The following is a 27,230-nucleotide window of genomic DNA, read 5'->3' on the forward strand; positions in this document are numbered from 1 at the left end:
AAAAATGGGAGAGGGAATTATAATTTTTATAGAAAAATAAACAGAGCTTCAGTGATTTGTACAATAACTTCAAGTGGTCAGATATTCATGACTATATGCTGCCTGTAAGAGATTCACTTGTTGACCAGTGCCTCTCCTTTCCTCATTCACCACCCCACCCAGTAGCCTCTGGTAACCACCATTCTACTCTCTACTTCTATGAGTTTAACTTTTTTAGGTTTCACACCGTAAGTGAGATCATATGGTATTTGTCTCTCTGAGCCTAATGTATTTATTTCACTTAACAAAATATCACCTACATTCATTAATGTTGCAATGACAGAATTTCTATTTTAAGGTTGAATAGTAATTCATTGTTTATATATGCTGTATTTTCTTTAAGGTTGAATAGTATTTCCTTGTGTATATATGCTATATTTTCTTAATCCATTTATACATTGATGGGCACATAGGTTGTTTTGTATCTTGGATACTGTAAATAATACTGCAATAAACATAAAATGCAGGCACTTCTTTAACATATTGATTTCAATGCTTTTGAGTATATACACAGTAGGGGAATTGCTGGATCCTATAGTAATTCTACTTTTCCTTTTTTTGAGGAACCTTCACCCTATTTGTCAAAAAGGCTGTACTAATTTATGAGGTCACCAATAGCATATAAGCATTTACTTTCCTCCACATTCTCACTAACACTTTTTATCTTTCATCTTTATATAATTGCCATTCTGACAGGTATGAGATGATATCTCATTGTGGTTTTAATTTGCATTTCTCCTGTAATTAGAAATGTTGAGTATTTTTAGTATATTAGCTAGACATTTGTATATTTTCTTTTGACAAATGTCTATTCACACTCTTTGTACAGTTTTAAGAATGTTATGTTTTCTCTTTATTTAGTAGTTTTAGTTCTGTGAATATATTAGATATTTTCCCCACGTGCAATGCATGATTCGCAAATATTTTTCTTAACGTGTGGGTTGCCTCATTCCTCTATTAATGGTTTCCTTGCAGTACAGAAGCTTTTTTATTTTGATGAAATCCCATTTATCTATTTTTGCTTTTGTTGGCTTTTTATGCATTTGAGATCATATCCAAGAAATCACAGCCCACACCAGTGTCATGAAGATTTTCCCATATGCTTTCTTCTAGTAGTTTAATAGTTTCTGGTCTTTATTTAAATTCTTTAATCCATTTTAAACTGATTCTTGTGTAAGCAGTGAGACAAAGGTTCACTTCCATTCTTCTATATGTGAATATCCAGTTTTCCCAACATCTTTTATTGAAGAAACTGTCCTTTCCCCATTTTGAGTTCTTGGCACATTTTTTGAAAATTAATTGACCATAGATGTGTTGGTTTATTTCTGGATTCACTAACCTATTTCATTAGTTGATTTGTGGGTTTTTATGCCAGTACTATGCTGTTTTGATGGTTATAGGTTTGTAATATATTTTGCGATCTTGTAGTGTTATTCCTCCAGCTTTCTTCTTTTTAATCAAAATTGCTTTGGCTATTATGGATCTTTTGGGGTTCTACACAAATTTTACAATTTTTTTTTCTTTTTCTCTTTCTGCGAGAACCACATTGGAATTTTGGTAGGGATTACACTGAATCTCTAGGTCACTTTGGGCTGTTATCTATAGACTGAATATAATCCCTACCAAACTTCTACAAATGTAATTTGTGTTAATATTTTAACAATATTAATTCTATCAATACATGCACATATTTTTATTTTATTTTTGTTATAATTATAACTGGCTTTTTAAAGCTAGTAACAACTTCGACTGCATACACAAACTCTACAATTTTACTTTTTCTCCTCTTATGTTTTATGTTTATTATTATTATTATACTTTAAGTTCTGGGATACATGTGCAGAACATGCAGGTTTGTTACATAGCTATACGCGTGCCATGGTGGTTTGCTGCACTCATCAACCCGTCATCTACATTAGGTATTTCTCCTAATGCTATCCCTTCCCTAAGCCCCCACCACCCAACAGGCTCTGGTGTGTGATGTTCCCCTCCCTGCGTCCATGTTTTCTCATTGTTCATTTCCCACTATGAGGGAGAACATGTGGTGTTCGGTTTTCTGTTCTTGTGTTAGTTTGCTGAGAATGATGGTTTCCAGCTTCATCCATGTCCCTGCAAAGAACATGAACTCATCATTTTTAATGGCTGCATAGTATTCCATGGTATATATATGCCACATTTTCTTTATCCAGTCTATCATTGATGGTCATTTGGGGTGGTTCCAATAAACATACATATGCATGTGTCTTTATGGTAGAATGATTTATAATCCTTTGGGTATATACCCAGTAATGGGATTGCTGGGTCAAATGGTATTTCTGGTTCTAGATCCTTGAGGAATTGCCACACTGTCTTCCACAATGATTGAACTAATTTACACTCCCATCAAGTGTGTAAAAGCATCCCTATTTCCCCACATGCTCTCCAGCATCTGTTTTTTCCTGACTTTTTAATGATCGCTATTCTGACTGGAGTGAGATGATATCTCATTGCAGTTTTGATTTGCATTTCTCTAATGACCGGTGATGATGAGATTTTTTCATGTTTGTTGGCTGCATAAATGTCTTATTTTGAGAAGTGTCTGTTCACATTCTTCGCCCACTTTTTGATGGGGTCATTTTTTTTTCTTGTAAATTTGTTTAATTCCTTTGTAGATTCTGGTTATTAGCCATTTGTCAGACGAATAGGTTGCAAAAATTTTTTCCCATTCTGTAGGTTGCCTGTTCACTCTGATGATGGCTTCTTTTGCTGTACAGAAGCTCTTCAGTTTAATTAGATCCCATTTGTCAATTTTGGCTTTTGTTGCCATTGCTTTTGGTGTTTTTGTCATGAATTCTTTGCCTATACCTATGTCCTGAATGGTATTGCCTAGGTTTTCTTGTAGAGTTTTTATGGTTTTAGGTCTTATGTTCATGTATTTAATCCATCTTGAGTTAATTTGTGTGTAAGGTGTAAGAAAGGGATCCAGTTTCTGTTTTCTGCATATGACTAGCCAGTTTTCCCAATGCCATTTGTTAAATAGGGAGTCCTTTTCCCATTGCTTGTCAGGCAGGCAAAAGATTTTACACTATTAAAATAATATATATCTTTAACAAATTATTTCCATTTTAGCTGTTTTTAATAGTTTTGCATTTTAACCTTTATACTAAAGATATAATGGGTTTACCCACTGCCATTTGTTTTAGAGTGTTTGCATTTAAAAGTGTCCTTACTTTTACCAGTGAATTTTTCATTTTCATACGTTTTCATGTTATGAATTACCATCTTCTTCCTTTGACTTGATGAATGTCCTTTAGCATTTCTTGTTAGGCAGATCTAGTGGTGACAAACTCTCTCAGCTTTTGTTCATTTGAGAAAGTCTTTATTACCCCTTCATTTTTTAAAGATAGCATTGCTGAATATAGTGTTGATAGTTGATATTATTTTCTTGCATGATTTTAAATATATTATCCCACTCCTTTTTGGCATATGGCACGCCTTTTTTTCTGCTGGAAAATCCACACATATTCTTATAGCAGTTTCTTTGTATGTAACAATTCACTTTTATGTTTCTGCTTTGAGCTTTCTCAGTCTTCAACTTTTGACAGTTTGATTTTAATATGTCTTAGTGTTAATCTGTTTAGATTTATCTTACTTTACACCATTTGAGCTTTCTGCATCTAGATTTCTATTTCCTTCCCTAGGCTTGGAAACTTTTCTGCCACTATTTCATTAAATATATTTTCTGTCTTTTCTCCTGATACACCTATAATGCAAATGTTGTTATGCTTGATGGTGTCCCATAAGTTTCTTAAAATATCCTGACTTCTTTTCTTTGTTTTTGTTTTTACTCTTCAGATTTGTTCGATTTACAATAACTTGTCTTCAAGTTCACTAATTCTTCCTTCTTTTTGATCTAATCTTCTATTGAATTCCTCAACTGAATATTTTAGTTCAGTTATAGTATTCTTTAACTCTTTGACTTCTGTTTTGCACTTTTTACACTTTCTATCTCTTTATTGAAATTCTCTTTTTTGAAATAGAAATGAATTAGGTGGTTACTTCAGCAACATGTATTGGGAAGCTCCTGACCCAGTATCCACCTAGAGAAAGACCAAATAAACATCTATTCATGAGTCAGTTTTCTTTGAGAGAAAGAGAGAGACCATTGTTCTGCTGACCTCAGAAGGCATCTTTATGACTACTATTTTGAATCCTCTGTTGGGTATGTCATCTATCATCACTTAACTTGTGTTGGTTTTAGGAGATCTAAACCATCTCTCCAAGTCTTGTCACACTGGCCTCATGTAGGGAAGGATCTTACCAATATGTCTGACGAGAGATTTTTAAGGTGACTTTCAAATCTTTGTGTTTTATCAGACTACTGTCTATGTTTTCAGAGGCCCCCTGAAGCTTAGTGTGTGCCTCATCCTGTCAGCACTTTGACACTAGTAAGGTAGGAGTGAGACTCTCTAGATGTAGTTGGAATGGGTGAGGTGTTGGATATGTGTTCCAGTTTCTTTTAGCCTCATAATGAGGCTGAGTATAGATGTTTATCTCCCACTGTTTCTGCACTAAGCTAGGGAGATGATCTGTGGAAAATGCTTATTCACATTCAGGCTATACCCTCTGATCCTGGGAAGATAGTTGCTGGAAGCAAGTCCATTGTAAATCTATCTCTTTTTTCTATGTTTTAGGGACAGTCCGAAATGCAAAGCACCATCAACTACTAGTGGTAGGACATTAAGGAGATAATCCCTTGGGTGGGTGTTATTGAAATTGTGCCAATTGATGCATGGTCAAACTCCTTCCAGGACAAATGGGTACACCTGGATTTATCACTGGAGGGAGCTGAAGGAAAGACTTGTGAAGTGCCAAACTCTGACTCTGGCTGCCAAAAAAGCTATTGTTTGCTTTTCCCATTACCTTTCCTGTATACATTTGTTAGAAGCCAGGACATAAAGTAGCCAATAAAAGTGTGTGCCATAGGTTCTTCTGGAGAGAAAAGGGAAGCTGTGTTTCTGACCCTTTTCCACACTGCTCCAAGGGCACATAGCTTCTGGAAGTGTTTGCATGCTTGCTTAATATCATATCCTTGTTCTGTGATCTAGGGAGACTTGCATATGTTTAGTCCCTTCTGCTCCAAGAACTAATATATTTATCCCGGAGTTCTTCATGAGGTAGCTGTAAAAGTTGGGGCACTCAATGTGTGTCATGAATCCCTTCCAGGTAGAAACAGGGAGCTGCATTTTTAAAGCCCTTCCTCTGCACCACTCCTGGGGAATAAAAGTAAAACTGTAAAACTTCTACTTCATTCTTTGGTCCAGAAAGACTCGCATATGCTTTGTCCTCTCTGCTCCCAGAGCAAGGAAGTTTAGGAGGCAATCACTCAGGTAGAAGCTGTAGAGGTTGGAAAACTGAATGTGTGTACAAACTCCTGACAGAAGGAATTAATAAATTTAGAGTTGTTGCTAGGATGAGCTGGGGAAGAATGCTGGAGAAGTATCAATCTACTTCTCAGGCTTCCAGAGGGCTAATACTTTTGTTCCCCATTAACTTCAGAATGCTAGTTAGTTTCGAGCCCAGCTGCCAAGTAGCCATTGGAAAAATGTGTCCCTTTTGGAAAGAATCACGGGGCTACATTTTTAAAGTCTTTTCTCTGTACTGCTCCTGGAGGATGAAGCCCCTGGAAGTGTTTGCACATTTATAGAAAATTACCTTTTATTTTTTTTTTTCTGTGGTCTACAGGGACACATGTATGCCACTATCCTTTGCTTCCAGAGCTAGGTTTAAAATGCAATCCCTTGGGTGGAAGATATAAAAGTTGAAGCATTAATGTATATACACGTTTCTTCCAAGAGTGATTAATAGACCTGGAGTTATCACTGGAGCAAGCCAAAGGAGAGGCTCAAGAAGTGTCAGTTTGATTCTCAGTCTGATGGTAGGTTCATGTTTGTCTGCTTTTTTAACACCCTGATGTAAGTTAGTTAGAAGTCAGGCAGCCAAGTAGCCAGTGAAGAGCATGTCCCTTCCATTTAGAAAGAGGGGACTGTGAATTTTTAAATTTTTATTTGTTTAGAGAAAAGGTCTCTGTTTTCCAGGCTAGAGTGCAGTGACACAATCATAGCTCACTGCAACCTCAATTTCCTGGGTTCAAGCAATTGTCCTGCTTCAGTCTCTCAAGTAGCTGGGACTACAGGCATGTGCCACCACACCTGGGTTACTTTTTAATTTTATTTTTTGGAAGAGACAGCATCTTATGTTGCTCAGGCTGATCTCAAACTCCTGGCCTTAAGCCTTAGCCTCCCAAAGTACTGGGATGACAGACATGAACCACTGTGCCCGGCAGGGACTGTGACTTTTCAAGCCCAGTTTTTTGTTGTTGTTGTTCTGTTACTGGGTAATGAAGTCTCTGAAAGTGCTTGCACACCCACGGAAAACCACCATTATTTTTCTTGTGTTTTGTAAAGACTCATATGTGTCTAATCTCCTCTGTTTCAAGAACTGGATATTGGCAGCAAAGGAGAATGGAAACAGGTGGGAAATCTTAGAATTTGGGTGGTATATATGAGATCCAAACTTTCTTCTCCACAGGGAGAAATTGGATGTTGGAGATTCCTTTCCTGATTTTATGCTGCAGTGCATAGGGCAAGGTCAGTGCCTGAGTGTTCCTCAGATTTTTCTGCTCATACATTGTGGATATTTTCTCAGTTGCTAGTGTGTAGCAGTCTCTCAACTGGTCTCTCTCTTTCTCTCAAAGAAAACTGACTCATGAATAGATGTTTATTTGGTCTTTCTCTAGGTGGATGGTGGGTCAGGAGCTTCCCATTACATGTTGCTGAAGTAACCACCTAATACATTTCTATTTCATTTTTACATTTGGACAACAAAATTCAGCAAAAACTTGCAGTTTGTTAATAAAGTAGAAAGTTTTTTTCTCTAATATAACCATGCTGGCAGAATAAAACCAGGTGTAGGGGATGTTTAAAAGAGCAACGAGAAAGACTTGCTTCTTCTAGTACACACGCTCCTTAAAGCTTACTAGAGTAAGTCAAACAATCCATAAAAAACATTACTCTTATTTTCTCCTCAGAATTTCTAGACATGGAGTAAACAATGTATTTCATTTTCTAAGGGATAACCTAGAGATTAAAAAAAAGTCATATGTAGATTTAAAGGAAATGTTTTAAACAAAAACAGCCCACCTGGATACTTAACTATGTTTAATATGTCAGACATGATTTATCAAAGTCAATTCTATAAATGGATCCATTCCTTACTTGATTTCTAGAGGCTTGGTTTCCACTAAGTTTGAATCACCTTTGTTTCCATTGAGATTAACTAGTGAATATCTAACTAGGTGAATATTTTTGTGAGGGTATTTTACACATGGTTTAGCTGAGGCAATTAATCACCACTAGACAGGCCCTACTAGAACTGCTCAAAAAGTTCCAAACTAGGAAACTAAAGGTTGATATTCACCATCATAAAAACACATAAAACTAATCCTCACAGGTCTCATAAAACAATCATACAAAGGAGAAAGATAAATAAATCAAATGGTAACATGACAGAAATCCACCACACCATAAAGATAAACAGAGGGAAAACAATCAAAAAATTACAAAAAAAAGCTAGATAACAACTAATATTATGACAGAAATGAAACTTCACATACCGATATTAACTTCAAAGGTAAATGGATTAAATGCTCTACTTTAAGATATCGATTACCAGAATGGATTAAAAAACATCAACTGACTATATGCTGCTTAACAGAAACTCATTTTTCTGGTAGGCAATTATAGATGGAAGGATAAAAAAAGGAAAGATAGATTCCACACAAATGAAAACCAAAAGCAAGAAGTAGCTATACTTACATCAGATGAAGCACTAGACAGATCATTAAAACAGAAAATTAACAAAGAATATTGGGCTTAAGTTGGCTTCTATATCAAATGGACATAACTAGATATTTACAGAGCATTCTGTCCAACAACTATAGAATATATATTCTCTTCATCAGCAAATGGAACATTCTCAAAGATAGAGCATATATTAGGCCATAAAACAAGTCTCAAAATCATATGAAGTATGTTCTCAGACTGCATTGAAATGAAACTAGAAATCAATCCCAAAGACTTTTGAAACTACACAAATACATGAAAATTAAACAACATCCTCCTGAATGATCTTTGAGACAGTGATGAAATTAAGATGAAAATTGAAAAAGTTCTGAACTAAGTAAAAATGGAAACACAACATGCCCAAACTTCTGAGAGATAGCAGATACATTCCTAAGCAGGAAATTTATGGCATTAAATGCCTACATCAAAAAATTGGAAAAGATCACAAGAAACCAACGTTGCACCTCCAGAAACTAGAATAATGAGGAAATCCAAACACAAAGTTATAAAAAAGAAAATAGGGAATAATGAAGATCAGAGAACTAAATGAAATTGAGACCAAAAACAGTATTAAGAATCAACAAAGCATAAAGTTAGTTTTTAAAAGCATAAACAAAATTGATAAGCCACTAGATAGACTATTCAAGAACAGGAGAGAGGCCAATAAAGTAGCCCAGGACAATGTCCTAAGTCATACCAATCATTTGTCCTGAGCTAATTTGATTTGCATTACTAAAGTATGGCATTGAAGAAATGCAGAAAATATTTTATGATGTCATTGGGAAAGCTTAGCTTACCAATAAATAATTAATTGACCAAATTTTAAAATATAGAAGTGATAGAAAATCACCCTCCTCTCAAATTTTACCAGAAAAGCAGTTAATCTGGAAGCATATAGTAATGTTTGTTTTTGCTAGTGCTCAATGTTGTTTATGAAGAGAGGAAACACTGTTTTTATTTCAATAATATGAAGGTTCTTAATATGTTTAAATATACTTTTGAGATAGATCTGAAGAATCTTAAGGGGCATGCCTAATTCATCTATAAATTTCGTAATTTTATACATGTACCAACTTAGGCAAATAAGTTATTTTGAAACTTCTGTGTTAATATACTGGATAATGATCTAAAGACAAATACAGGATCTTTCTCAGAATATCTCACGAATGAGCCAAAACAGATCCAACCTCTTCAAAGCAATACATGAAAAGAAGAAGGAAAAAAAAACTTTTATCATATTCAGCAACAATACAATAGCAAAATAACTACACAAAATTTATTAATTGGAAAAATCTAGTCAACATAAGATAGTATCACCGAATACAAAGTATAATAACAATTGTCAATAAAGGAAATTGAATCTTTTTTTTTTTTTTTTTTTTTTTTGAGACAGAGTTCTTGCTCTTGTCAGCCATGCTGGAGTGCAGTGGCACCATCACGGCTCACTGCAACCTCTGCCTCTCTGATTCAAGCAATTCTCCTGCCTCAGCCTCCGGAGTAGCTGGGATTGCAGTCGCGTGCCACCATGCCCAGCTAATTTTCTTATTTTTAGTAGAGACAGAGGTTTCACCATGTTGGCCAGGCTGGTCTGAAAGAATCTTTTGAGCACTATGTGAGAGTTCTAATCCTTCCATGCAAATTAACGACAGGAAACAATGACTTGCAACAATCACAATGAATGTGGAGCAAAATAAGATCTAAAAACTGAAGCAGTTGAAGTAAGAATAGTAAATATGGCATATAAAAAACTACAGTAAAATTTGATTTGGATTCCTAAAGTAGAAAACTCAGCCAGCATATGAAACATAACATTTAGAGATATATTTCTGGAAAATTCAATCGAAACACTACAGGAACTGAATCTGCAAATCAAATACCATCTCATATTCCAGGAAAAAATGAGGAAAATTAGGCTAAACTTTTAAGAAGAAAATAATTGCCTTAAATATGATTAAAATGAGGAGTTTTTGGGTGTTAGCTGTCATTCACAAATCCAGCCTAAATTTAGTACAATAATTGAAAATTTCCCCAATGCAAAATATAGAAAAATTTTTCAAATTAACATATACATCAATGTGTGTGTATATATATGCATGTGTGTGTTAATCCATTATATTGGTTTTTGAGAATAAAAAGCTACATTGATAAAGTCCTTGCTTTCAAAAAGCTTACAATCTAGTTAAGTTTGTAAGATATATGGATGTGTGTGTGTGTGTGTGTGTGTGTGTGTGTGTAATTTTATTTCAAGATGGATTAATTATAATGGACTCCCATTTTTATATGTCAGTACATTTGATGGTACCCCACAGGTCTGAATTCTTTTTTTCTGTTTCTCAGACAGGATAATTTCTATTGACCTGTCTTCACATTCACTGATTCTTTCTTCTGCCTGCTTGTATCTTGTTTTGAACTCTTCTAATAATTTACTTTTAATTTCAACTTTTGTTATGGATTAAGGGGTACATGTGCAGGTTTGTTACATGGTTAAATTGTATGACACTGAGGCTTGGGGTCTCAATGATCTCATCATCCAATCAGCAAGAGTAATACTCAACAGGTGGCCCTACAGCCCACACCCTCTCCCTCTGCCCCTGTCTAGTGATCCCCAGTGTCCGTTGTTCCCATCTTTACATTCATGTGTAGTCAATGTTTAGCTCCCACTTATAAATGAGAACATGCAGTATTTTGTTTTCTGTTATTGGCTTAGGATAATGGCTTCCAACAATAACTCACCACAAAAGCAGAATCAAAACCAAAAATTATATGACCATGACAACAGATGCAGAAAAAGCCTTTGATAAAATTCAACATCCCTTTATGATAAAAATCCTCAATAGACTAAGCACTGAAAGACTACACCTCAAAATAATAAGACCCTTCTATGACAAACCAAAAGCCAATATACTGAATGGGCAAAAGCTGGAACCATTCCTTTTGGGAATTGGAACAAGCAAGAATGCCCATTCTCACCACTCCTATTCAACACGGTACTAGAAGTCCTAGCCAGAGCAATCAGGGAAGAGAAAGAAATAAAAGGCATCCAAATGAGAAAATAAGTTAAACTATCTATTTTTGCTGATGATATGATTCTATATATAGAAAACCTTAAAGACTCTGACAAAAGGCTTCTGGAACTGATGAAAGAATTCAATAAAGTTTTAGGATCCAAAATCAATGTATAATAATCAGTAGCCTTTTTATACACCAATAACTGTCTAGCTAAGAATCAAATCAAAAACACAATTGCATCTACAATAGCCACAAAGAAAATGAAATACCTAGGAATATTTTCTAGGTTTTTCAAGGAGGAGAAAGATTTCTACAAGGAGAACTGAAAAAAATCAGAGACTATACAAATAAAATTTAAAAAAAAATCCATGCTCATGAACTGCAAGAATGAAAAAATGCTCAGGCAGCAAATTTTTGTATAAAGTTTACACCTGAAATAATTCCTTTTAAATAATGCTTTATTATAAAAATATTATTTTGGATTACCCTGGCTTTTGCATTCAATTCATATTCAGGTGTTGGTAGCAATAGCATCTAAGATTTTAAAAATTAGATTACAATTAGGACAAGTTAATTAGTCATGTGATAAGTAAGTTAGTGAGGTGTGAGAAGAGAGCAAGAGTTTATTATATAACACAAGAAAATAAATGCAAAGCTCAGTACATAATTTGGAATTGATATTAAATATTCCTGGCTTAGATTCATTGCTATATCTTTGATGTGCTGGTAAATATTTTGATGTAATAGAAGAAATAACTTGTACAATGGTGTAGCTGTTTCTTCCCTTTGTTTTGTTTTATTTTTAGAAATATATTGAACTATCAAAATAAAAAATAGGAATTCAGTCAACAGCCTTGCCAGCTACCTTATGGGCACCGAGAGCTATTTTCTAATGTTCTGCACTTTGAAGAAAATTCTGCTTTATTAAATTTTTTTCAAATTGCATCATGTTTTTTTTTTTAAAAAAAAAATGGCTCCAAATCATAACATTGGCTATCAACTTGAATTGTACACGGCTTTGTTTGGAATATTTAAAATTTTAGTTAAAAATATAAACAGCAGCATTTTTTGTCAGTCAATAGTCACTGTTTCCTTTAAAAATATTTTTCCTTATGCACAAAAAAATTTGAGGGGCATATTTAGTATGTACTTAGAAATGCATTATTTTATCCAGTATGTGAATGTGTATATAAAAAAATAAATCTCTTTAGCCACTAATAATCATATACGTGAAACACAATGTTTTATCCCACATGATTATTCATTAGTCTACAATTAAATATTTTTCCTTTTATACTCGTGTGGCACCATTTCCCATTTATATTTTATTTTATAAAAATATTATAGGAATATAATGTGATGAAAATGCTTAGTTGTGAGCCTCTGGTCAAAGATTTTCAAATAGTAATCAAAACATGTTCGGACTTTTTAGTATTCTTGCTAATGGAAATAATAGGTGTTAAGTTTGTTCAGCATATGTTCAACAGAGAATGATTTTGTGACACCCATATCATGAACTGTTTAAAAAAGAAATACAAGAATTAATGAAAGAAACAAGGGCACTGCTGCCTAAACATGGGAACTTCAGTGGTGAAATCTCCTTTTCTAGCACTCTGCAGAACTCAGTGATTTTCCAGTTCGGTAGAAAGTTTCTAATTTCAGACACAAGAAGTCCCCTCCCTTAAACATTTCTCTCCAACAATGACTAGGCTTCCTGATATTCTTTTATTTTGAATCCTCTTTTAGGATTATGAAGGATTTTAGTTTCAGAGTTTCTCTTTGAGAAAAGTGCAGAAAGGTGTTCTGCATGAAGACCAAGTAGGATGGTACAGTCCTAGAAAGTCCTAGAAAAAAAGAGCATTTTGCATCTGAAGGATTTTGGATCCAATTTCTATGTGGTTTTACTAATATTTGATGACCTATTTAGAAACTTTCATATACAATTTATACTACCGCATGGACCCCAAGAATATGCAGTCAATCCTCATTATTTGTGGACTCTGTATTTGCTAATTTAGCAGTAAAAAAAATTTATTTGTAACTTCAAAGTCAATACTCCCAGCTCTTTTACAATCATTTGCAGACAATATGTACAAAGGCACAAAATTTGAGTCTCCAACATGTATGTTCTGACCTAAGGTCAAACAAGGCAATGATCTGCCTTCTACTTTCAGCTCTTATAGACAAGTATTCTTTTAATCAATTTAGTACCACATTTTTCAGATTTTGTTGCTTTCTGTTTATTATTTTGCCGTTTAAAATGGCCTCAAACAGTGCTGCACTGCTTTCTAGTGTTCCTAAGTACAAGAAGGCTGTGATGTGCCTTATAGAAAAAAACACATCTGTCAGATAACCATTGTTCAGGCAAGCATTATAGAACTATTGACCACGAGTTCCAGGTTTATGAACCCACATATGCTAAAGCCAGAAAAAAGGAAAAGGAAGTTCATTGATCTGTATGGGAGGCCAACCTGGAAAATGCTAGAATAGAATCTATAGCATATTATGAGGCTATGGAAGAGATACAAAGGCGGCTAAATTTGTGAATTCATGAGACAACAGCTAATAAAAATGTATGCTATTTAGGAATTGCAGATTTTAAAAACCATGAGATACTAATGCACACCTATTAGAATGTCTACATTCCGAAACACTCACACCACCAGATGCTGGTGAGAATGGAGCAACAGGAATTTCCATTTATTTCTAATAAGAATACAAAATGCTACAACTAATTTGGAAGATAATTTGGCAGTATTTTACAAAGCTAAACATAATTTTACCATATCATATGGTCAAGCAATCACACTCATTTGTATTTGTCCAACTGAATTGAGAACTTTATATAAAATCTGGACATGAATGCTAATAGCAACATTTTTTTTATAATCACCAGTGCTTCGAAGCAACCAAGATCTCCTTGGCTACATGAATTAACAAACTGTGATGCATTATACAATGAAATACTATTCAGTGATAAAAAATGATCTCTTAAGCAGTGAAAGGGCATGAAAGAAATTTATAATAAATGCCTGTTTTTAAGTAAAGGAAGCTGATCTGGGAGGGCCATATACTATATGATATCAACCATATGATATTTTGGAAAAGGCAAAATTATGGACATAGTAAATTGATTAGTGGTTGCCAGAGGTTTGGGGAGGAGAGATGAATGAGTAGTTTAGAGCATTGGGGATTTTTAGGGCAGTTAAACTATTTCTTATGATACTTTAATGGTAGCTACATGTCGTTATACATTTGTCAAAACTCTTAAAATGTACAACATCAAAAAGTTAATCCTAATGTAAACCTTGGATATATGGAAAATCTCTGTACTTGGTACTCATTTTCCTGTAAACCTAAAACTGGTTAAAAATTAAGGTACATTAATTTTTTAAAAAAGAAAAAGCAGAGTGGACAGCATTGTTGTGATGCTGAAAGTCTAAGAAATTTATGATCATTTTACCCAGGGTCAGGAAACGTTAAACCTTTCTCAGCCAGTACTGGCTCCCTCCTACATTACAAAAGAAAATATGACATAAAATGTGTTAAATTTGCAATGAGGTGGTTTCTACAGATTAGAAGGCTGGGGAAGAGTTGTTTAAATAGCTAGTAACGTATTCTAGGGTTAGGTGAAAGACCAGGTTTTCAATGCTGATGAGACTGGCTTGTTTTCAAGGATGTTGGCAAAAGAGTCTAGGTAGTATAAATGGCATTTCAGTTGACCAAACATGACCAGAGGCTCACAGTATAGAAACCAAACCCTTTACCTTCACTTGGAGCAATGGTTCAGTTCAAGCCAATTCAGTGTTCATGGCAACTTTATGTAATGTTAACTATCACAAATAAAGAAATCAATTATAGTTGGACTATATATGTGTCTAATTTTAACATTAGATCATTGTATACACTTTTTAGCTATTTGTATTTAAAATAGATTGATTAAAATTATTTTTGAGTATGTCCATTGTTTGGGCTTCCTCAGAGAGAGTTTCTATTACTTGCTTTTTCTCTGTGTCTTTGTTATACTTTCCTGTTTATTTGCATGTCATTTTGTTGTTGTTGAACTCTGAACATTTCAAATAATACAATAATTTTCAAAACAGAGTGACATAGATTATGAAATGCTTTGTTTAGATTTATTCCTAGAAAAGTTGTCCCTTGCAGTATTTTTGTATTTGTTCTTTGTATGTATTGATTGATATCACATGACAGAAACATTTTATGTGTTAGAATTAAACTAATTGTCCACCAAACATGAAAATAAATGAATCAATCAATGGTTAGCATAAAGGAGCTGCAATTAGTGTAATTCGCTTTGCTCTACATTGTGTCGAGATTCAATCGTCCTCCAAATTATTGTGAAGTTAGATAAGTGTTAAATAAAAAGTGCCCTCCTAATTTTCTCTAAAGCAAAGAATACAGAATATTAAATGAATTAAAGATACATTTACATGTCTATGTTAACTTATAAATTAGCTATTATGCAATTTCCTTTGAGAAAAGTGAGTTGTGAATTATATTTATTTGCTGAATTTTTCATCACTAAAGGCGGGAATAAAAGCCAAAATGATATCTTTGTCAGCAGAGATGCCAAAGTACAGGTTAAGGAACTCAATTGCTTTTTTTAAACCTCTGTAAGAAATGTTGAAGTGATTCTATTTTTAAGGGGAGAAGGTCCTTTATTAAAAATTCCTTTTCCTTCTCTATATATTCTTTAGACATGTGTCCATCCTGTTTCCATGGACTGAGGATCTGTGTGATTATATAGGGTATACAAGCTTCCTGACTACATTACATATGTTTCAAATAATTGAAAATGTATACCTACCAAAATTTAGAAAATATATCATTTTACCATGGAGAGTATTTTTTTTTCAATTTAGAACATTCTAGGCTTTGTCCTACTGGTTTTAAAATATAGCACAAATGATTAAATCTCTTTTGAATCGTTGATGCAATGAAGAAAGCATTAATCTAGCAGTAGGAGACTTCAGTGACTTATGAAATATTGAGAAGAATAGAAGTCACTTTCCATTGATCCTAATGTACAGATCATTTGAAAAAGAAGGAAGTGATTGAAGAACTATTCTTGGAACTCTAAGGAACAGAAAAGAATATTTAGAAAATAAAGTTAGAGAGTAGCTAACAGCAATTTGGAGAAAATATTTAATCCTTAGGATGCAATAAAGGATGTATTTAAGAGGAAAAGTGGCATATATATGATGACAAAATTTGGTAAGGCTTCTTTTAGGAAACAGTTTTTGTATCCACATATCTAATAACGAGTAGTTTAGGTTCAATATACTCCATTTTCCTTTGTTTTTTGGGGGTGTGATATCTTGCAATAAATGTTGTATTTTTGTGTTTATAATTAAGAAATAGAAGTAATCAATGAGTTGCTGTCAAACTTATTTTGGTAGAGGGTATTCCTTCATTCACTTTTCAGGTATTTATCTAAATTCTTTGGGATCTTTTATAAGTGCTAGATACAGAAAGACAAATGAGACAATGTTCATGACTTCAAGTAGTATCTAGTCCAATTGATAAATTTTAAAGTAAATTGAACCATATGGAGTTGCTATTTTGCAAGTCGGGAAATGTTTGCATATTGGCAACATCACATGACTTAACATGGCATTGCAGTAAAAGTTATAATGGAAGAATATGTGAGGTACAGTGAGAACAAAAATGCATATATTTCAGATTGAAAAAAACAGGCTGGCTTTCAAGAGGTGACACAAACTACACCTTATAAAGAAGGTGTTCATAGATAAAGGAGAGAGGACGGTTTGTTAAATAGCACAGGCAGCTATACCATTTGTCATATCTCTGACTCTCTCAAATTTTCAAGCCCAAGTAATTTATTTTCCCATAACAATCATGCAGCCCTATTCTTACAGTGACCAATTCCAATGGTATTGTAATAGCATCTTAGATTGATTTTACTTTAATTTTTGTTTTTTAGTTTTTTTTTTTTTTAGAACGTTTCACTCTGTTACCCAGGCTGGAGTGCCATGGTGCAATCACAGCTCGTTGCAACCTTCGCCTCCCAGGCTAAAGTGATCCTCCCACCTCAGCCTCCTGAGAAGCTTCAGGCAATCCATCCACCTTGGCCTCCCAAAGTGACGGGTTTACAGGTGTGAGCCACTGTGCCCGGCTAGATTGATTTAAAAAGTCTAAAACTAAATCTCTGTAAGCCTTATACTTTATCTTCAACTTAATCTGTGTGACAATACATTGGAAAGTAAACTAAACAAGGTTTTATTTGGAATCTATAGCATTGATTAAAAAGAACTATGGTCTTGTTTGTGACTCTTTTTGATAGAATATCTTGAACTACTGTTTATCACAGGACTTGTAATGAGAACAGTTATAATGAGTGACTGAGAAGAATGGGCAAAGACCCTGGCACGCATGATGCATAGTAGACGTTTATTTCTTGAACCCATATTGTTGCCTTGTATCTCTGTTTATTTTATGAGAATACAGTTCATCACCTATTTAGGTAATATGTGCTCATTATTTTTCATCTTAGTCAAAATAATTTTTTAAAATTAGTATCTTTTAATCTTTTATTATATAATAAATTCTATATAGAGATGAGGATTAATAATAAAATATATTACAAAAATCTGTGCAAAAGAGAAAATTTTGCGTGTCACCAAATGACAAAGTTCAAATTTAAAAAGCTGCTTGTCAAAACCAATTAACTAAACAAATAATAAATTAAATTATAATAGCAGTAAAGGTAAACTGTAAACCACTACCTGTGCTTGAGGACTAAAACACATTTGACTTTTATTTCTAGCTAAGGTATTTTATATATACATATAGTTCAAAAATGTTTTATACCATGAATTTTTAACTACATGCCATTTGAATTGTGTCAATTTTCTTGTTTCATTTCATCAATTTTAATTTTTAATCTATGATTACTTTTTCCAAAGCTTTTCTTTTTGATAATGTGTATCAAATTTGTGTTCTCTTAAATTTTTATTTTATAAATATTTGCATTCTCGAACAATTGAAGCAAGGCAAATTGATGCCATAAACTTCTTTATAAAGTATTTGTTTGTATGTTTAATTTGATAAGAATGTAAATCAAAACATAATGTATGGACTATGACTAAATGAAGATATATGGATCTACATTTTAAAGCACCCCATTATTTAATTTCCTTTCTGATCACTTTCTCTTATCATATGTGTGTGTGTGTGTATATACACACATATATGTGTATATATATGTGTATATATGTGTATATATACGTATATATACACATATGTGTATATATACGTATATATACACATATGTGTATATATGTGTATATATACACATATGTGTATATATGTGTATATATACACATATGTGTATATATGTGTATATATACACATATGTGTATATATGTGTATATATGTGTATATATACATATGTGTATATATGTGTATATATACATATGTGTATATATGTGTATATATGTGTATATATGTGTATATATGTGTATATATGTGTATATATGTGTATATATGTGTATATATACACGTATGTGTATATATGTGTATATATACACGTATGTGTATATATACACGTATGTGTATATATGTGTATATATGTGTATATATACACGTATGTGTATATATGTGTATATATGTGTATATATACACGTATGTGTATATATACACGTATGTGTATATATGTGTATATATGTGTATATATACACGTATGTGTATATATACACGTATGTGTATATATGTGTATATATGTGTATATATACACGTATGTGTATATATGTGTACATGTGTATATATACATATGTGTATATATGTGTACATGTGTATATATACATATGTGTATATATGTGTATATGTGTATATATACACATATTTGTATATGTGTATATATACACATATTTGTATATATGTGTATATATACACATATTTGTATATGTGTATATACACATATGTGTATATATGTGTATATACACATGTGTATATATGTGTATATACACATATGTGTATATATGTGTATATACACATATGTGTATATATGTGTATATACGTGTATATACACATATGTGTATATATGTGTATATACGTGTATATACACATATGTGTATATATGTGTATATACGTGTATATACACATATGTGTATATATGTGTATATACGTGTATATACACACATGTGTATATACGTGTATATACACACATATGTGTATATATGTGTATATATACACATATGTGTATATACGTGTATATATGTGTATATATGTGTATATACGTGTATATACGTGTATATATGCACATATGTGCATATACGTGTATATACGTGTATATATGCACATATGTGTATATACGTGTATATACGTGTGTATACGCACATACGTGTATATACGTGTGTATACGCACATACGTGTATATACGTGTGTATACGCACATACGTGTATATACGTGTGTATACGCACATACGTGTATATACGTGTGTATACGCACATACGTGTATATACGTGTGTATATGCACAGATATGTGTGTATCTGTATATATGTACATATGTTTAGATAAGTATATATGTGTATATATACACATATATAGTGTGTATATATACACATATATACAGATACGTGTATATATACACATATATACAGATACGTGTATATATACACATATATACAGATACGTGTATGTATATACACATATATACAGATACGTGTATGTATATACATATATACAGATACGTGTATGTATATACATATATATACAGATACGTGTATGTATATACATATATACAGATACGTGTATGTATATACATATATACAGATACGTGTATATATGTGTGTGTGTGTGTATATATATATAGGTCTTATGTTAATAAATTCTGATTTTCTTTTTAGTTCTTTTTGGAGTTATTCTGTATTTCCCTATATTGTACAATCATTATTAGCAGAAACAAATTCTTTTTTTAATTAAATAAGCAAAACTTCTATATCAGAATATATTTTCCTTGAAAATGTTTCAGATGTTTGGAATTTTGTATTCTTTCTTAGAGAAACAACTCACATAAGATGTTTATTATCATTTCTTTTCAGTTATTTAAAAATCACTTTACTGAGTTATGACTGATACACAAAAGGCTGTACATATGTATTCAATGTATGACTTGGAAAGAAGTATACACAGGTGAAACTCCCAGCATAATCAATACCATGAACATATCCATCACTTTCAAGTTTTCTCCCATCATCTTTATTTAATTTTTTGTGTGTGATAAGAACACATCATGGAAGATCTTCCCACTTACCACATCTTTAAGTATACAACAGAGTATTGTTAACTGTAGTCATTATGCTGTAGAACAGATCCCTAGGACTTATTCATCTTGTACAACTGTATGTCTGTACCCTTTGACTAATGCCTCCTTATTTCTCCCTGCCTCCAAATCCTGACAATCACTATTCTAGTCTCTATTTATATAAATTTGACTATTTCATATTCCTCATACAAGTGAGATCATATAGTATGTGATAATTGTGTATATGTCTTATGTTACTTAGCATAATGTTCTCTAGGTTCATCCATGTTTCCACAAATGATGGATTTCCTTCTTTTTAAAGGCTGAATTATATTCCATTACATGTATATACCACATTTTCTTTACCCGTCAATGAACATTTAGGTTGCTTTCAGCTCTTGGCTATTGTGAATAATGCTGCAATTCACATGTGAGTTCAGATATATTTTGGAGATCCTGGTTTCAATTCCTTTGGATATATATCCAGAGATAGGAATGTTGGATCACATGATAGTTTTATTTTTAATTTTGAGGAAAATTTTATATTGTCTTACCCATACTTCCTATACTAATTTACATCCTATCAACAGCATACAGGGTTCTCTTTTCTCCATATGCTCACCAACACTTATTATGTTTTCTCTTTTTGTTAATAACCATTCTAACAGGTATAAGGTGGTATGTTACCTGGTTTAAACTTGAATTACCCTAGTAATTCATGATTTTGATATTTTTTTTCATTTACCTTTCAGCCATTTGCATGTCTTCCTTTGAGATAAGTCTATTTGGGTATTTTCCCCATTTTATAATTATTTGTTTTTCTCCTATTGAGTGGTAGTTTTAAAAAAAATTTACAATATTGAAATTTTGTCAGTTTTATGTCTGCAAATATTTTCTCCCAGTCTATAGGCTGCCTGTTTATTTTATTGGTTGTTTCCTTTGCTGTGCAGACACTTTTGAGTTTGATGTAATCCCACTTGTCTGTTTTTGCTTTTGTTGCCTGTGCTTCTGGTGTTATATCCAAGAAATCATTGCTAAGGCCAATGTGAAGTAGCATTTTCCCTTTTTCTTCTAGGAGTTTTATGTTGTCAGTCATTAATTCATCTTGAGTTGATTTTTATATGTGATATGAGGTAAGGATCCAATCTCTCATTGTGTATTCTTGGCATTCTTGTCACAGATCAGTTGGCCATGTATATGTTGGTTTATTTGTGTTCTTTATTCTAGTCCATTAGTCTGTATGCCTCTTTTTATGCAAATATCATGCTGTTTAGAGTACTGTGATTTCATAATATGTTTTAAAGTGAAAAAGTATGGTGCCTCCAGCTTTGTTCTTCTTGTTCAAAATTACTTAGGATATTTCAGGTCTTTTGTGGTTTCATGTAAATTTTAGGGATGATTTTTATATTTATGTAAGAAAATGCCATTGGAATTTTGATAGAGAATGCATTGAACCAGTAAATTGCTTTGGGTAGTATGGACATTTTTATAAAACTGACCTGTAAGCTGTTCAGGTTAAGTTTTGTGAATGCATCTGCTTTTATCTTCAATACAGGAATACATTATTTGAGTTGTCTTAGAGGTGATTGGGTATTAGCTCCTTAACTCTTTGTTACTTTGGCTAATTTGTTGGGCTGCTTATTCATTTGTGAGTTTATTTTTGCAGGTGTATTTGTTGTAAAATAAAATTCATTATTCAACACTAAAATAACTAAATATTTACAGAGCTCTGCCATATAAGAAATGACAATTTCACTCTTTCAAGAGCATTCAGATTACTCCACAGACTAAAAAACAGGGCTGCACAGCTTCTATTTTTACATTTACTTTGCATATATATTTTCCATTTTTCTACTGACCCTAGTGACAGGTGGCTTAATGTGCCCCATTTACCTCATAAATAATAGCATGAGCTGTACCCCATGTGGCTGGAAGGACAGTTCTCAAAAGAAGACACAGAAACGACTGACAGGTATATCAAAAAATTCTCAAAATCACTAATTATCAGGGAAAATGCAAATCAAAACCACGATGAGGTATCACCTCCACTTATTATCAAAAAGACTAAAGATAACAGTGTTGGTGAGGATGTGGTGCACTCTTGGTAGAAATGTAAATTGGTACAGATGTTTTGGATAAAGTGCTATGGGAAGCAGTATTATGAAATACTTTTCTCACCACCTCCTAAAACAAATTAGGTGTCTCCATTTTCTTTTGTCCTATTCATTTTCTTTTGTCTCCCTGTGTACTGTTCTTGACAGGGAGGTTTCAGTAATGTCATGTATAGAAAGGTTTGGGAAAAGAGAAAAAGCCTATTTTCAATCATCTTTCAGATTTAACCAAATGTGAAAGTGAAAATTCTCTGCATATGTGTCACATTGCTAGAAAAGACTACAGTTGAAACTGGAAATAGAGTATAAATCTCCCAAGCCCAATCTGGCCATTCTCATGAAAACATTTATTAATAATACTTGGTAAAAATGACAAATTCAGGACAAACAAATGAAACCAACACTGTGAAATCAGGAAGTAATATATACTAATAATAAAAGACTAAGAATTGCATTCTAGTTAGGTTTAAGAAAGTCTGTCTTTACTTGAATGAAGTACTTGAACACTTGTCAAGGATTCAATCATTTATATTTGTATTATACCAGATATCTTGGCTGCTTCTAGGTATACAGAAGAAATGTATTATTGTTACAGAAGAAGTGTATTTTTGCTTCCAGGTATATAGAAGAAGTGTATTATTATTGTATTATTGTTAGAAAAAATATATAATGTAAGAATGAATTCATCTGTTTTATAACCAGACTGCTGTAACCAGGCATGTATTTGTGAGATGGTTGATCAGAAGTATTGTCAATGGAAATATAACAGAACAATGTTACTTTATAAACAAAATGTCAAAACCTATGTCCTTGGCTTTATTAGCCCAATGATTTAACAAATGTAATAAATAACAAGTACAAATTCTATTGTGGAAAATTTGTGGACTAATAAATTTTAATTCTATTTCTATTTTCAGGAGAAGTTAGATAACTGTGAAGGCAGTGAAAATCGTAATTTAAAGAATCATTGTTAGTTAACACAGAAACAAACAAAAAAATACCGCATATTCTAACTTATAAGTGGGAGCTAAACAGTGAGTACATATTAACACAAAAAAGGGAAAAACAGACACTGGGCTTACTTGAGTATAGAGAGTGGAAAAAGGATAAGGATTTTAAAAAGGTACCTTTCAGGTACTATGCTTACTATCTGGGTGACAAAATATCTGTACACCAAACCCCCACGACACGTGCAATTTACCCATGTAACAAACCTGCACGTGTACACTCTAAACCTGAATCTAAATCAGTTTCATATTGCATGTTCTATATATTCCATAATCATTGTTGCAGATGTCAATATTGGAATAAACTCTATGACTGCATACCAGTGCTACATCTGCAAAAAGATGCAGTTATGTAAGCATCCAACAATTTCTGAAATAAGTTTGAAGAAGTATTTATGCAAATATGAATTTTATTAATGTTGCTTCTATAGGATTCTAATAGATGCAAAGATGTACAAAAGCTACTGAGTGTACATGGACAGATAATAGATAAGTATAGTATATTTTGCTTTTAATAGAAACTCATTGTTTTTTGATCTGTTACCTATAAAAGACATGGTCAGACATGTGACCTAAAATATCCATGTAAAACAAAACGTAACATAATTTTCTTAAAAACATCTCAATCAAAAGGTGGGTTGATGCTATACTTCCATTAAAAGCATATGACTACCATCAGAGAATACTACAAACACCTCTAAGCAAATAAACTAGAAAATCTAGAAGAAATGGATAAATTCCTCGACACATACACTCTCCCAAGACTAAACCAGGAAGAAGTTGAATCTCTGAATAGACCAATAACAGGCTCTGAAATAGAGGCAATAATTAATAGCTTACCAACCAAAAAAAGTCCAGGACCAGATGGAATCACAGCCAAATTCTACCAGAGGTACAAGGAGGAACTGGTACCATTCCTTCTGAAACTATTCCAATCAATAGAAACAGAGGGAATCCTCCCTAACTCATTTTATGAGGCCAGCATCATCCTGATACCAAAGCCGGGCAGAGACACAATCAAAAAAGAGAATTTTAGACCAATATTCTTGATGAACATCGATGCAAAAATCCTCAATAAAATACTGGCAAACAGAATCTAGCAGCACATCAAAAAGCTTATCCACCATGATCAAGTGGGCTTCATCCCTGGGATGCAAGGCTGGTTCAACATACGCAAATCAATAAACGTAATCCAGCATATAAACAGAAGCAATGACAAAAACCACATGATTATCTCAATAGATGCAGAAAAGGCCTTTGACAAAATTCAACAACGCTTCATGCTAAAAACTCTCAATAAATTAGGTATTGATGGGATGTATCTCAAAATAATAAGAGCTATCTATGACAAACCCACAGCCAATATCATACTGAATGGGCAAAAACTGAAAGCATTCCCTTTGAAAACTGGCACAAGACAGGGATGCCCTCTCTCACCACTCCTATTCAACATAGTGTTGGAAGTTCTGGCCAGGGCAATTAGGCAGGAGAAGGAAATAAAGGGTATTCAATTAGGAAAAGAGGAAGTCAAATTGTCCCTGTTTGCAGATGACATGATTGTATATCTAGAAAACCCCATCGTTTCAGCCCAAAATCTCCTTAAGCTGATAGGCAACTTCAGCAAAGTCTCAGGATACAAAATCAATGTGCAAAAATCACAAGCATTCTTATACACTAATAACAGACAGCCAAATCATGAGTGAACTCCCATTCACAACTGTTTCAAAGAGAATAAAATACCTAGGAATCCAACTTACAAGGGACGTGAAGGACCTCTTCAAGGAGAACTACAAACCACTGCTCAATGAAATAAAAGAGGATACAAACAAATGGAAGAACATTCCATGCTCACGGGTAGGAAGAATCAATATCGTGAAAATGGCCATACTGCCCAAGGTAATTTATAGATTCAATGCCATCCCCATCAAGCTACCAATGACTTTCTTCACAGAATTGGAAAAAACTAAAGTAAATATGGAACCAAAAAAGAGCCTGCATCGCCAAGTCAATCCTAAGCCAAAAGAACAAAGCTGGAGGCATCATGCTACCTGACTTCAAACTATACTACAAGACTACAGTAACCAGAATAGCATGGTCTGGTACCAAAGCAGAGATCTAGACCAATGGAACAGAACAGAGCCCTCAGAAATAAGGCCGTATATCTATAACTATCGATCTTTGACAAACCTGACAAAAACAAGAAATGGGGAAAGGATTCCCTACTTAATAAATGGTGCTGGGAAAACTGGCTAGCCATATGTAGAAAGCTGAAACTGGATCCCTTCCTTACACCTTATACAAAAATTAATTCAAGATGGATTAAAGACTTAAATGTTAGAGTAAAAACCCTAGAAGAAAACCTAGGCAATACCATTCAGGACATAGGCATGGGCAAGGACTTCATGTCTAAAACACCAAAAGCAATGGCAACAAAAGCCAAAATTGACAAATGGGATCTCATTAAACTAAAGAGCTTCTGCACAGCAAAAGAAACTACCATCAGAGTGAACAGGCAACCTACAAAATGGGAGAAAATTTTTGCAACCTACTCATCTGATAAAGGGCTAATATCCAGAATCTACAATGAACTCAAACAAATTTACAAGAAAAAAAACAACCCCATCAAAAAGTGGGCGAAGGATATGAACAGACACTTCTCAAAAGAAGACATTTATGCAGCCAAATAACACATGAAAAATTGCTCATCACTGGACATCAGAGAAATGCAAATCAAAACCACAATGAGATACTATCTCACACTAGTTAGAACGGCAATCATTAAAAAGTCAGAAAACAACAGGTGCTGGAGAGGATGTGGAGAAATGGGAACACTTTTACACTGTTGGTGGGACTGTAAACTAGTTCAACCATTGTGGAAGTCATTGTGGCGATTCCTCAGGGATCTAGAACTAGAAATACCATTTGACCCAGCCATCCCATTACTGGGTATATACCCAAACGATTATAAATCACGCTGCTATAAAGACACATGCACACATATGTTTATTGTGGCACTATTCACAATAGCAAAGACTTGGAACCAACCCAAATGTCCAACAATGATAGACTGGATTAAGAAAATGTGGCACATATACACCATGGAATACTATGCAGCCATAAAAAAGGATGAGTTCATGTCCTTCATTGGGACATGGATGAAGCTGGAAACCGTCATTCTCAGCAAACTATCGCAAGCACAAAAAACCAAACACCACCTGTTATCACGCATAGGTGGGAATTGAACAACCAGAACACATGGATACAGGAAGGGGAACATCACACACCGGGGCCAGTTGTGGGGTGGGGGGAGGGGTGAGGGATAGCATTAGTAGATATACCTAATGCTAAATGACGAGTTAATGGGTGCAGCACACCAACATGGCACATGTATCCATATATAACAAACCTGCACATTGTGCACATGTACCCTAAAACTTAAAGTATAATAAAAAAAGAGAAAAAAAATATGTAGTGGAAGTACACATGTAATAATATAAATTTGTGACTATATGATTAAAATATAAAATCCAACAGGTAAGTTACATATTTTTTCAAAAGTATTAAGTTTTAAATTTTTTCTTATTACTATTTCACAATATAGTTTGCATCTTAATATAAGTAAATAAAGATGAAGAACAAAATATTTAAATGAACATAAAGTCTTGGAAATGATCAGAGATTAAAAAGTTCACTAAAACTGCATAAAGTATTGATATTAACAAGGAAAAACAGCATTAATATTAAATTTTTCAATCGTGAAACTACTAGAATAAAAAGAGGTGACTTTTGCAACGTGAATCTCATGCAAAGTCTACCTATATCCCCAAACTATCACCTTTTCCCATAGTAGATAGAATATGTTCTTAATAACAAACAACTAACAAACAAAAACA

The sequence above is a fragment of the Pongo abelii genome, chromosome 10 (assembly GCF_028885655.2).
Source record: "Pongo abelii isolate AG06213 chromosome 10, NHGRI_mPonAbe1-v2.0_pri, whole genome shotgun sequence".
Taxonomy (NCBI): Eukaryota; Metazoa; Chordata; class Mammalia; order Primates; family Hominidae; genus Pongo; species Pongo abelii.